Consider the following 11,054-nt stretch of genomic DNA (forward strand, 5'->3'; position numbering starts at 1 on the left):
ACATATACATCTAAAAGTTGTATTTACCAGTCTTGTGTTAACCAGGCTGATATTGATAACAGTTATTCCCTTTTCTCCTCAAGTTGATTTCGTATTCTTAACTCACAATGATGCGTAGTAAAATGTTAAGACAGTGTGCAAAATGTTATTTTATCACATAAAATTGTCCTCTGTCATATAAAACACTATAATCAAAATCGAATCGCCCAATGTGCGGCTCCAACCCACGACCCCGGGATTAAGAGTCCCGTGCTCTACTGACTGATATTGTAAACATATATTACCTTTTCTCGTCAAGAGATGTCTCATACAATATAAACCAGTCATTCGTATGTGAAAAAAGTCTATCGAGATGTATCATTAGACAGGCAAAGAAAAGGCAGACGCTATATTTTTCATTTCCGACGTATTTGCTTTAACATCCGCTGGGTTTATTACACATAAAAATTAGTCTTGAAGACTATGAACCTCTCCTTGTTTGTGTTTGTTTGCTGACGTATTTGTGTTATTTGTGTTTTGCTTAGATGCCTGTTTCTATATCACTATGTTCGTCTGTTAATGGAAAATTGACTTGAAAAGAACAATACAATTAGGTATTTTTCTCAGTCGCCTTATGTCACTTAACGTATTGTGAATAACCTTTAGCATTTTTACAGCCTTGTACCAGTCTGTACGCTGATAAGACAGCCGATTGAAACGTCGCTACATCACATCCGTCATGTTGTGAAATATCGTAGGGATTGGTTGTAAGAATACACATCAGTTTCATGTTTTCGGTAATTGTGGAGTGCAACATGTAATTTCGGATATGATTGACCAAAATTGACCCGATCGTGAACTTGTCTCTTTCCGCCGGCATCTTGATCAAGGGAAACAAATTTGTTAAATATAAAGCCCCCAATTGTGACGAATTACGTGGGAGGTATGTTTCACGATCTGACGTTAATAGCCGTGCGATATTAAATGACGAACACTAGTTGTGCCTTCTCAGAGCAAGAGAAACGTGTTATACAAACCAAGAGCCAGTCCGACGTCGTTTCTTCAATTCCCGATGTGTTCTTATCACATCTAATATGAATATATACCTTATATTTAATCATCAAACCTTTCTTTGAATATTTTCTATTTTGGTTTGACTTTGTTATTTTGAATATAGTTTGGAAGTAGTTGCACGAATACACATCGATCTGATGTGCTTGGTGATACTCCTCTTGTAAACTGCAGGATGTTGGTTAGGACAGCAAAGGCCGAGATTGTTCATATTGTGAATTCGTCTGCTTCCGGTGTCATATTGTTCCATGTTAATTAAAAATTTCTTTAGAATAATGGTTTCACTATCGACTAATTACAACGCAGTATTTAGTTCATGCCATGACATAAATATCCAGGCGATGACTGAAGAACGATATTACTAGCTGTACCTTTCTCAAAACAAACCTTAGTCTGATAAGTCAACAGCCAATAGAAAGTTTTTTCTTCAACATCCGATGGTGATGTGCCATATCTAACACGACTATATACCTTCTATTTAGTCTTAGAACTTTACATTGACGATTGTCCTTAACATTTGTGATTGTTATTATGTATTAAGCTCAATACAGCATATACCACTTTATCTTAGAATATTCGTTACCAGATTCTTTGGTGTGAAAGATCCCTACCAGAAACTTATATGACGGTAACAGATTAACTGCTGATGTCTGAACGATAGATCACTTATAATTAGCTACAGAACACTTAAAATTAAAAAAGCTAATATGGGACTAGTCGAATCACAAAAGGTCTCTTATGGGATATTTGTTTAAAAAACTATAGCAAGAAGAAAATGTGTTTATTCAACTCAATTATGCAATTCCTCGTATCCAAATGAAGAGGAAAATTCGAAAACACTTAATGAAAATAAAACGAGATGGCATTTCGAAAAACGAACATGATTCTTGGGTGACCAGGTTACGCTCAGAAGTCAAATAATTCAAATGTTTACCTACCTTACAAGCAAATTGAACAAAAGAGGTGTTTTGCTGTGGAATTTTGAGAAAGTGCAAATTACTACGGCAAAATATTGATGAGAAATACGCCACTAAAAACTGTATTTACAAACAAAGCTGTAGCTATTAAAATATACACGCCCGATGTGGGGCTCGAACCCACGACCCCGGGATTAAGAGTCCCGTGCTCTACCGACTGAGCTAACCGGGCAGATAATGTTAACATCTATTGACTTTTCTCATCAAGAGACATCGTATTTATATATCATAATAAAAAAACAACATTAGCTGTCATTATTTCACATAAAATTTACTCATGGTGACTGAAAAAAAGAATGTTCGGTAACAAACTCTTTCGTGTGATACATCGATATGGCAAAATTATGAGACCATGTCATTAAAATTTATGCACCAAAGATTAACTTCCAAACTGAAGGAAAATATATCGTATACGATTAACCATGTAAAATTAGAAAAATGTATTTTGTGATTACCTTGAACCCAAAAGGTCTCTTGCGAAATACTTTTTTTGAAACGATAACAGACTATTTCTCTATTCAGTGCAATTATACAATTTCACGTACCATAAGATAGAAAGTCTAAGCAAACTTAATACAAACAAAAAACAGGAATATGGCGGGATAAATGAACAACATATTTGGGTCAAACTCTAAAATCAAATAAATCAAATTATTAATTACCTTACAAAAACTTTCGCAAAACATGTTACTCCACGATGACGCGGTGTGGAAGTTTATGGCAAAGTACAAACTATAAAAAAGTTCAGCACTGTTCAACCTAATCATCAGCTATATAAAGCAAACAATAAGGAGACATATACATCTAAAAGTTGTATTTACCAGTCTTGTGTTAACCAGGCTGATATTGATAACAGTTATTCCCTTTTCTCCTCAAGTTGATTTCGTATTCTTAACTCACAATGATGCGTAGTAAAATGTTAAGACAGTGTGCAAAATGTTATTTTATCACATAAAATTGTCCTCTGTCATATAAAACACTATAATCAAAATCGAATCGCCCAATGTGCGGCTCCAACCCACGACCCCGGGATTAAGAGTCCCGTGCTCTACCGACTGATATTGTAAACATATATTACCTTTTCTCGTCAAGAAATGTCTCATACAATATAAACCAGTCATTCGTATGTGAAAAAAGTCTATCGAGATGTATCATTAGACAGGCAAAGAAAAGGCAGACGCTATATTTTTCATTTCCGACGTATTTGCTTTAACATCCGCTGGGTTTATTACACATAAAAATTAGTCTTGAAGACTATGAACCTCTCCTTGTTTGTGTGTGTTTGCTGACGTATTTGTGTTATTTGTGTTTTGCTTAGATGCCTGTTTCTATATCACTATGTTCGTCTGTTAATGGAAAATTGACTTGAAAAGAACAATACAATTAGGTATTTTTCTCAGTCGCCTTATGTCACTTAACGTATTGTGAATAACCTTTAGCATTTTTACAGCCTTGTACCAGTCTGTACGCTGATAAGACAGCCGATTGAAACGTCGCTACATCACATCCGTCATGTTGTGAAATATCGTAGGGATTGGTTGTAAGAATACACATCAGTTTCATGTTTTCGGTAATTGTGGAGTGCAACATGTAATTTAGGATATGATTGACCAAAATTGACCCGATCGTGAACTTGTCTCTTTCCGCCGGCATCTTGATCAAGGGAAACAAATTTGTTAAATATAAAGCCCCCAATTGTGACGAATTACGTGGGAGGTATGTTTCACGATCTGACGTTAATAGCCGTGCGATATTAAATGACGAACACTAGTTGTGCCTTCTCAGAGCAAGAGAAACGTGTTATACAAACCAAGAGCCAGTCCGACGTCGTTTCTTCAATTCCCGATGTGTTCTTATCACATCTAATATGAATATATACCTTATATTTAATCATCAAACCTTTCTTTGAATATTTTCTATTTTGGTTTGACTTTGTTATTTTGAATATAGTTTGGAAGTAGTTGCACGAATACACATCGATCTGATGTGCTTGGTGATACTCCTCTTGTAAACTGCAGGATGTTGGTTAGGACAGCAAAGGCCGAGATTGTTCATATTGTGAATTCGTCTGCTTCCGGTGTCATATTGTTCCATGTTAATTAAAAATTTCTTTAGAATAATGGTTTCACTATCGACTAATTACAACGCAGTATTTAGTTCATGCCATGACATAAATATCTAGGCGATGACTGAAGAACGATGTACCTTTCTCAAAACAAACGTTAGTCTGATAAGTCAACAGCCAATAGAAAGTTTTTTCTTCAACATCCGATGGTGATGTGCCATATCTAACACGACTATATACCTTCTATTTAGTCTTAGAACTTTACATTGACGATTGTCCTTAACATTTGTGATTGTTATTATGTATTAAGCTCAATACAGCATATACCACTTTATCTTAGAATATTCGTTACCAGATTCTTTGGTGTGAAAGATCCCTACCAGAAACTTATATGACGGTAACAGATTAACTGCTGATGTCTGAACGATAGATCACTTATAATTAGCTACAGAACACTTAAAATTAAAAAAGCTAATATGGGACTAGTCGAATCACAAAAGGTCTCTTATGGGATATTTGTTTAAAAAACTATAGCAAGAAGAAAATGTGTTTATTCAACTCAATTATGCAATTCCTCGTATCCAAATGAAGAGGAAAATTCGAAAACACTTAATGAAAATAAAACGAGATGGCATTTCGAAAAACGAACATGATTCTTGGGTGACCAGGTTACGCTCAGAAGTCAAATAATTCAAATGTTTACCTACCTTACAAGCAAATTGAACAAAAGAGGTGTTTTGCTGTGGAATTTTGAGAAAGTGCAAATTACTACGGCAAAATATTGATGAGAAATACGCCACTAAAAACTGTATTTACAAACAAAGCTGTAGCTATTAAAATATACACGCCCGATGTGGGGCTCGAACCCACGACCCCGGGATTAAGAGTCCCGTGCTCTACCGACTGAGCTAACCGGGCAGATAATGTTAACATCTATTGACTTTTCTCATCAAGAGACATCGTATTTATATATCATAATAAAAAAACAACATTAGCTGTCATTATTTCACATAAAATTTACTCATGGTGACTGAAAAAAAGAATGTTCGGTAACAAACTCTTTCGTGTGATACATCGATATGGCAAAATTATGAGACCATGTCATTAAAATTTATGCACCAAAGATTAACTTCCAAACTGAAGGAAAATATATCGTATACGATTAACCATGTAAAATTAGAAAAATGTATTTTGTGATTACCTTGAACCCAAAAGGTCTCTTGCGAAATACTTTTTTTGAAACGATAACAGACTATTTCTCTATTCAGTGCAATTATACAATTTCACGTACCATAAGATAGAAAGTCTAAGCAAACTTAATACAAACAAAAAACAGGAATATGGCGGGATAAATGAACAACATATTTGGGTCAAACTCTAAAATCAAATAAATCAAATTATTAATAACCTTACAAAAACTTTCGCAAAACATGTTACTCCACGATGACGCGGTGTGGAAGTTTATGGCAAAGTACAAACTATAAAAAAGTTCAGCACTGTTCAACCTAATCATCAGCTATATAAAGCAAACAATAAGGAGACATATACATCTAAAAGTTGTATTTACCAGTCTTGTGTTAACCAGGCTGATATTGATAACAGTTATTCCCTTTTCTCCTCAAGTTGATTTCGTATTCTTAACTCACAATGATGCGTAGTAAAATGTTAAGACAGTGTGCAAAATGTTATTTTATCACATAAAATTGTCCTCTGTCATATAAAACACTATAATCAAAATCGAATCGCCCAATGTGCGGCTCCAACCCACGACCCCGGGATTAAGAGTCCCGTGCTCTACCGACTGATATTGTAAACATATATTACCTTTTCTCGTCAAGAGATGTCTCATACAATATAAACCAGTCATTCGTATGTGAAAAAAGTCTATCGAGATGTATCATTAGACAGGCAAAGAAAAGGCAGACGCTATATTTTTCATTTCCGACGTATTTGCTTTAACATCCGCTGGGTTTATTACACATAAAAATTAGTCTTGAAGACTATGAACCTCTCCTTGTTTGTGTTTGTTTGCTGACGTATTTGTGTTATTTGTGTTTTGCTTAGACGCCTGTTTCTATATCACTATGTTCGTCTGTTAATGGAAAATTGACTTGAAAAGAACAATACAATTAGGTATTTTTCTCAGTCGCCTTATGTCACTTAACGTATTGTGAATAACCTTTAGCATTTGTACAGCCTTGTACCAGTCTGTACGCTGATAAGACAGCCGATTGAAACGTCGCTACATCACATCCGTCATGTTGTGAAATATCGTAGGGATTGGTTGTAAGAATACACATCAGTTTCATGTTTTCGGTAATTGTGGAGTGCAACATGTAATTTAGGATATGATTGACCAAAATTGACCCGATCGTGAACTTGTCTCTTTCCGCCGGCATCTTGATCAAGGGAAACAAATTTGTTAAATATAAAGCCCCCAATTGTGACGAATTACGTGGGAGGTATGTTTCACGATCTGACGTTAATAGCCGTGCGATATTAAATGACGAACACTAGTTGTGCCTTCTCAGAGCAAGAGAAACGTGTTACACAAACCAAGAGCCAGTCCGACGTCGTTTCTTCAATTCCCGATGTGTTCTTATCACATCTAATATGAATATATACCTTATATTTAATCATCAAACCTTTCTTTGAATATTTTCTATTTTGGTTTGACTTTGTTATTTTGAATATAGTTTGGAAGTAGTTGCACGAATACACATCGATCTGATGTGCTTGGTGATACTCCTCTTGTAAACTGCAGGATGTTGGTTAGGACAGCAAAGGCCGAGATTGTTCATATTGTGAATTCGTCTGCTTCCGGTGTCATATTGTTCCATGTTAATTAAAAATTTCTTTAGAATAATGGTTTCACTATCGACTAATTACAACGCAGTATTTAGTTCATGCCATGACATAAATATCCAGGCGATGACTGAAGAACGATATTACTAGCTGTACCTTTCTCAAAACAAACCTTAGTCTGATAAGTCAACAGCCAATAGAAAGTTTTTTCTTCAACATCCGATGGTGATGTGCCATATCTAACACGACTATATACCTTCTATTTAGTCTTAGAACTTTACATTGACGATTGTCCTTAACATTTGTGATTGTTATTATGTATTAAGCTCAATACAGCATATACCACTTTATCTTAGAATATTCGTTACCAGATTCTTTGGTGTGAAAGATCCCTACCAGAAACTTATATGACGGTAACAGATTAACTGCTGATGTCTGAACGATAGATCACTTATAATTAGCTACAGAACACTTAAAATTAAAAAAGCTAATATGGGACTAGTCGAATCACAAAAGGTCTCTTATGGGATATTTGTTTAAAAAACTATAGCAAGAAGAAAATGTGTTTATTCAACTCAATTATGCAATTCCTCGTATCCAAATGAAGAGGAAAATTCGAAAACACTTAATGAAAATAAAACGAGATGGCATTTCGAAAAACGAACATGATTCTTGGGTGACCAGGTTACGCTCAGAAGTCAAATAATTCAAATGTTTACCTACCTTACAAGCAAATTGAACAAAAGAGGTGTTTTGCTGTGGAATTTTGAGAAAGTGCAAATTACTACGGCAAAATATTGATGAGAAATACGCCACTAAAAACTGTATTTACAAACAAAGCTGTAGCTATTAAAATATACACGCCCGATGTGGGGCTCGAACCCACGACCCCGGGATTAAGAGTCCCGTGCTCTACCGACTGAGCTAACCGGGCAGATAATGTTAACATCTATTGACTTTTCTCATCAAGAGACATCGTATTTATATATCATAATAAAAAAACAACATTAGCTGTCATTATTTCACATAAAATTTACTCATGGTGACTGAAAAAAAAGAATGTTCGATAACAAACTCTTTCGTGTGATACATCGATATGGCAAAATTATGAGACCATGTCGTTAAAACTTATGCACCAAAGATTAACTTCCAAACTGAAGGAAAATATATCGTATATGATTAACCATGTAAAATTAGAAAAATGTATTTTGTGATTACCTTGAACCCAAAAGGTCTCTTGCGAAATACTTTTTTTGAAACGATAACAGACTATTTCTCTATTCAGTGCAATTATACAATTTCACGTACCATAAGATAGAAAGTCTAAGCAAACTTAATACAAACAAAAAACAGGAATATGGCGGGATAAATGAACAACATATTTGGGTCAAACTCTAAAATCAAATAAATCAAATTATTAATTACCTTACAAAAACTTTCGCAAAACATGTTACTCCACGATGACGCGGTGTGGAAGTTTATGGCAAAGTACAAACTATAAAAAAGTTCAGCACTGTTCAACCTAATCATCAGCTATATAAAGCAAACAATAAGGAGACATATACATCTAAAAGTTGTATTTACCAGTCTTGTGTTAACCAGGCTGATATTGATAACAGTTATTCCCTTTTATCCTCAAGTTGATTTCGTATTCTTAACTCACAATGATGCGTAGTAAAATGTTAAGACAGTGTGCAAAATGTTATTTTATCACATAAAATTGTCCTCTGTCATATAAAGCACTATAATCAAAATCGAATCGCCCAATGTGCGGCTCCAAATCACGACCCCGGGATTAAGAGTCCCGTGCTCTACCGACTGATATTGTAAACATATATTACCTTTTCTCGTCAAGAGATGTCTCATACAATATAAACCAGTCATTCGTATGTGAAAAAAGTCTATCGAGATGTATCATTAGACAGGCAAAGAAAAGGCAGACGCTATATTTTTCATTTCCGACGTATTTGCTTTAACATCCGCTGGGTTTATTACACATAAAAATTAGTCTTGAAGACTATGAACCTCTCCTTGTTTGTGTGTGTTTGCTGACGTATTTGTGTTATTTGTGTTTTGCTTAGACGCCCGTTTCTATATCACTATGTTTGTCTGTTAATGGAAAATTGACTTGAAAAGAACAATACAATTAGGTATTTTTCTCAGTCGCCTTATGTCACTTAACGTATTGTGAATAACCTTTAGCATTTTTACAGCCTTGTACCAGTCTGTACGCTGATAAGACAGCCGATTGAAACGTCGCTACATCACATCCGTCATGTTGTGAAATATCGTAGGGATTGGTTGTAAGAATACACATCAGTTTCATGTTTTCGGTAATTGTGGAGTGCAACATGTAATTTAGGATATGATTGACCAAAATTGACCCGATCGTGAACTTGTCTCTTTCCGCCGGCATCTTGATCAAGGGAAACAAATTTGTTAAATATAAAGCCCCCAATTGTGACGAATTACGTGGGAGGTATGTTTCACGATCTGACGTTAATAGCCGTGCGATATTAAATGACGAACACTAGTTGTGCCTTCTCAGAGCAAGAGAAACGTGTTATACAAACCAAGAGCCAGTCCGACGTCGTTTCTTCAATTCCCGATGTGTTCTTATCACATCTAATATGAATATATACCTTATATTTAATCATCAAACCTTTCTTTGAATATTTTCTATTTTGGTTTGACTTTGTTATTTTGAATATAGTTTGGAAGTAGTTGCACGAATACACATCGATCTGATGTGCTTGGTGATACTCCTCTTGTAAACTGCAGGATGTTGGTTAGGACAGCAAAGGCCGAGATTGTTCATATTGTGAATTCGTCTGCTTCCGGTGTCATATTGTTCCATGTTAATTAAAAATTTCTTTAGAATAATGGTTTCACTATCGACTAATTACAACGCAGTATTTAGTTCATGCCATGACATAAATATCCAGGCGATGACTGAAGAACGATATTACTAGCTGTACCTTTCTCAAAACAAACGTTAGTCTGATAAGTCAACAGCCAAAAGAAAGTTTTTTCTTCAACATCCGATGGTGATGTGCCATATCTAACACGACTATATACCTTCTATTTAGTCTTAGAACTTTACATTGACGATTGTCCTTAACATTTGTGATTGTTATTATGTATTAAGCTCAATACAGCATATACCACTTTATCTTAGAATATTCGTTACCAGATTCTTTGGTGTGAAAGATCCCTACCAGAAACTTATATGACGGTAACAGATTAACTGCTGATGTCTGAACGATAGATCACTTATAATTAGCTACAGAACACTTAAAATTAAAAAAGCTAATATGGGACTAGTCGAATCACAAAAGGTCTCTTATGGGATATTTGTTTAAAAAACTATAGCAAGAAGAAAATGTGTTTATTCAACTCAATTATGCAATTCCTCGTATCCAAATGAAGAGGAAAATTCGAAAACACTTAATGAAAATAAAACGAGATGGCATTTCGAAAAACGAACATGATTCTTGGGTGACCAGGTTACGCTCAGAAGTCAAATAATTCAAATGTTTACCTACCTTACAAGCAAATTGAACAAAAGAGGTGTTTTGCTGTGGAATTTTGAGAAAGTGCAAATTACTACGGCAAAATATTGATGAGAAATACGCCACTAAAAACTGTATTTACAAACAAAGCTGTAGCTATTAAAATATACACGCCCGATGTGGGGCTCGAACCCACGACCCCGGGATTAAGAGTCCCGTGCTCTACCGACTGAGCTAACCGGGCAGATAATGTTAACATCTATTGACTTTTCTCATCAAGAGACATCGTATTTATATATCATAATAAAAAAACAACATTAGCTGTCATTATTTCACATAAAATTTACTCATGGTGACTGAAAAAAAGAATGTTCGGTAACAAACTCTTTCGTGTGATACATCGATATGGCAAAATTATGAGACCATGTCATTAAAATTTATGCACCAAAGATTAACTTCCAAACTGAAGGAAAATATATCGTATACGATTAACCATGTAAAATTAGAAAAATGTATTTTGTGATTACCTTGAACCCAAAAGGTCTCTTGCGAAATACTTTTTTTGAAACGATAACAGACTATTTCTCTATTCAGTGCAATTATACAATTTCACGTACCATAAGATAGAAAGTCTAAGCAAACTTA

General features: G+C 35.0%; 4 non-coding genes across 4 annotated transcripts; all 4 read right to left on the reverse strand.

The window, feature by feature from the left end:
- Positions 1-2,126: 2,126 nt before the first annotated feature.
- On the reverse strand, positions 2,127-2,199 carry Trnak-cuu (transfer RNA lysine (anticodon CUU)). The gene has a single exon. It is a non-coding gene; the product is annotated as a tRNA-Lys (tRNA).
- Positions 2,200-4,937: 2,738 nt separating this feature from the next.
- Trnak-cuu (transfer RNA lysine (anticodon CUU)) lies at positions 4,938-5,010 on the reverse strand. The gene has a single exon. It is a non-coding gene; the product is annotated as a tRNA-Lys (tRNA).
- A 2,748-nt stretch (positions 5,011-7,758) lies between these two features.
- Trnak-cuu (transfer RNA lysine (anticodon CUU)) lies at positions 7,759-7,831 on the reverse strand. Its single transcript has one exon. It is a non-coding gene; the product is annotated as a tRNA-Lys (tRNA).
- Positions 7,832-10,580: 2,749 nt separating this feature from the next.
- Positions 10,581-10,653, reverse strand: Trnak-cuu (transfer RNA lysine (anticodon CUU)). The gene has a single exon. It is a non-coding gene; the product is annotated as a tRNA-Lys (tRNA).
- Between the last annotated feature and the right edge of the window lie 401 nt (positions 10,654-11,054).

The sequence above is a fragment of the Sinohyriopsis cumingii genome, chromosome 10, assembly GCF_028554795.1.
Source record: "Sinohyriopsis cumingii isolate HCF-2022 chromosome 10, ASM2855479v2, whole genome shotgun sequence".
NCBI classification, from domain to species: domain Eukaryota; kingdom Metazoa; phylum Mollusca; class Bivalvia; order Unionida; family Unionidae; genus Sinohyriopsis; species Sinohyriopsis cumingii.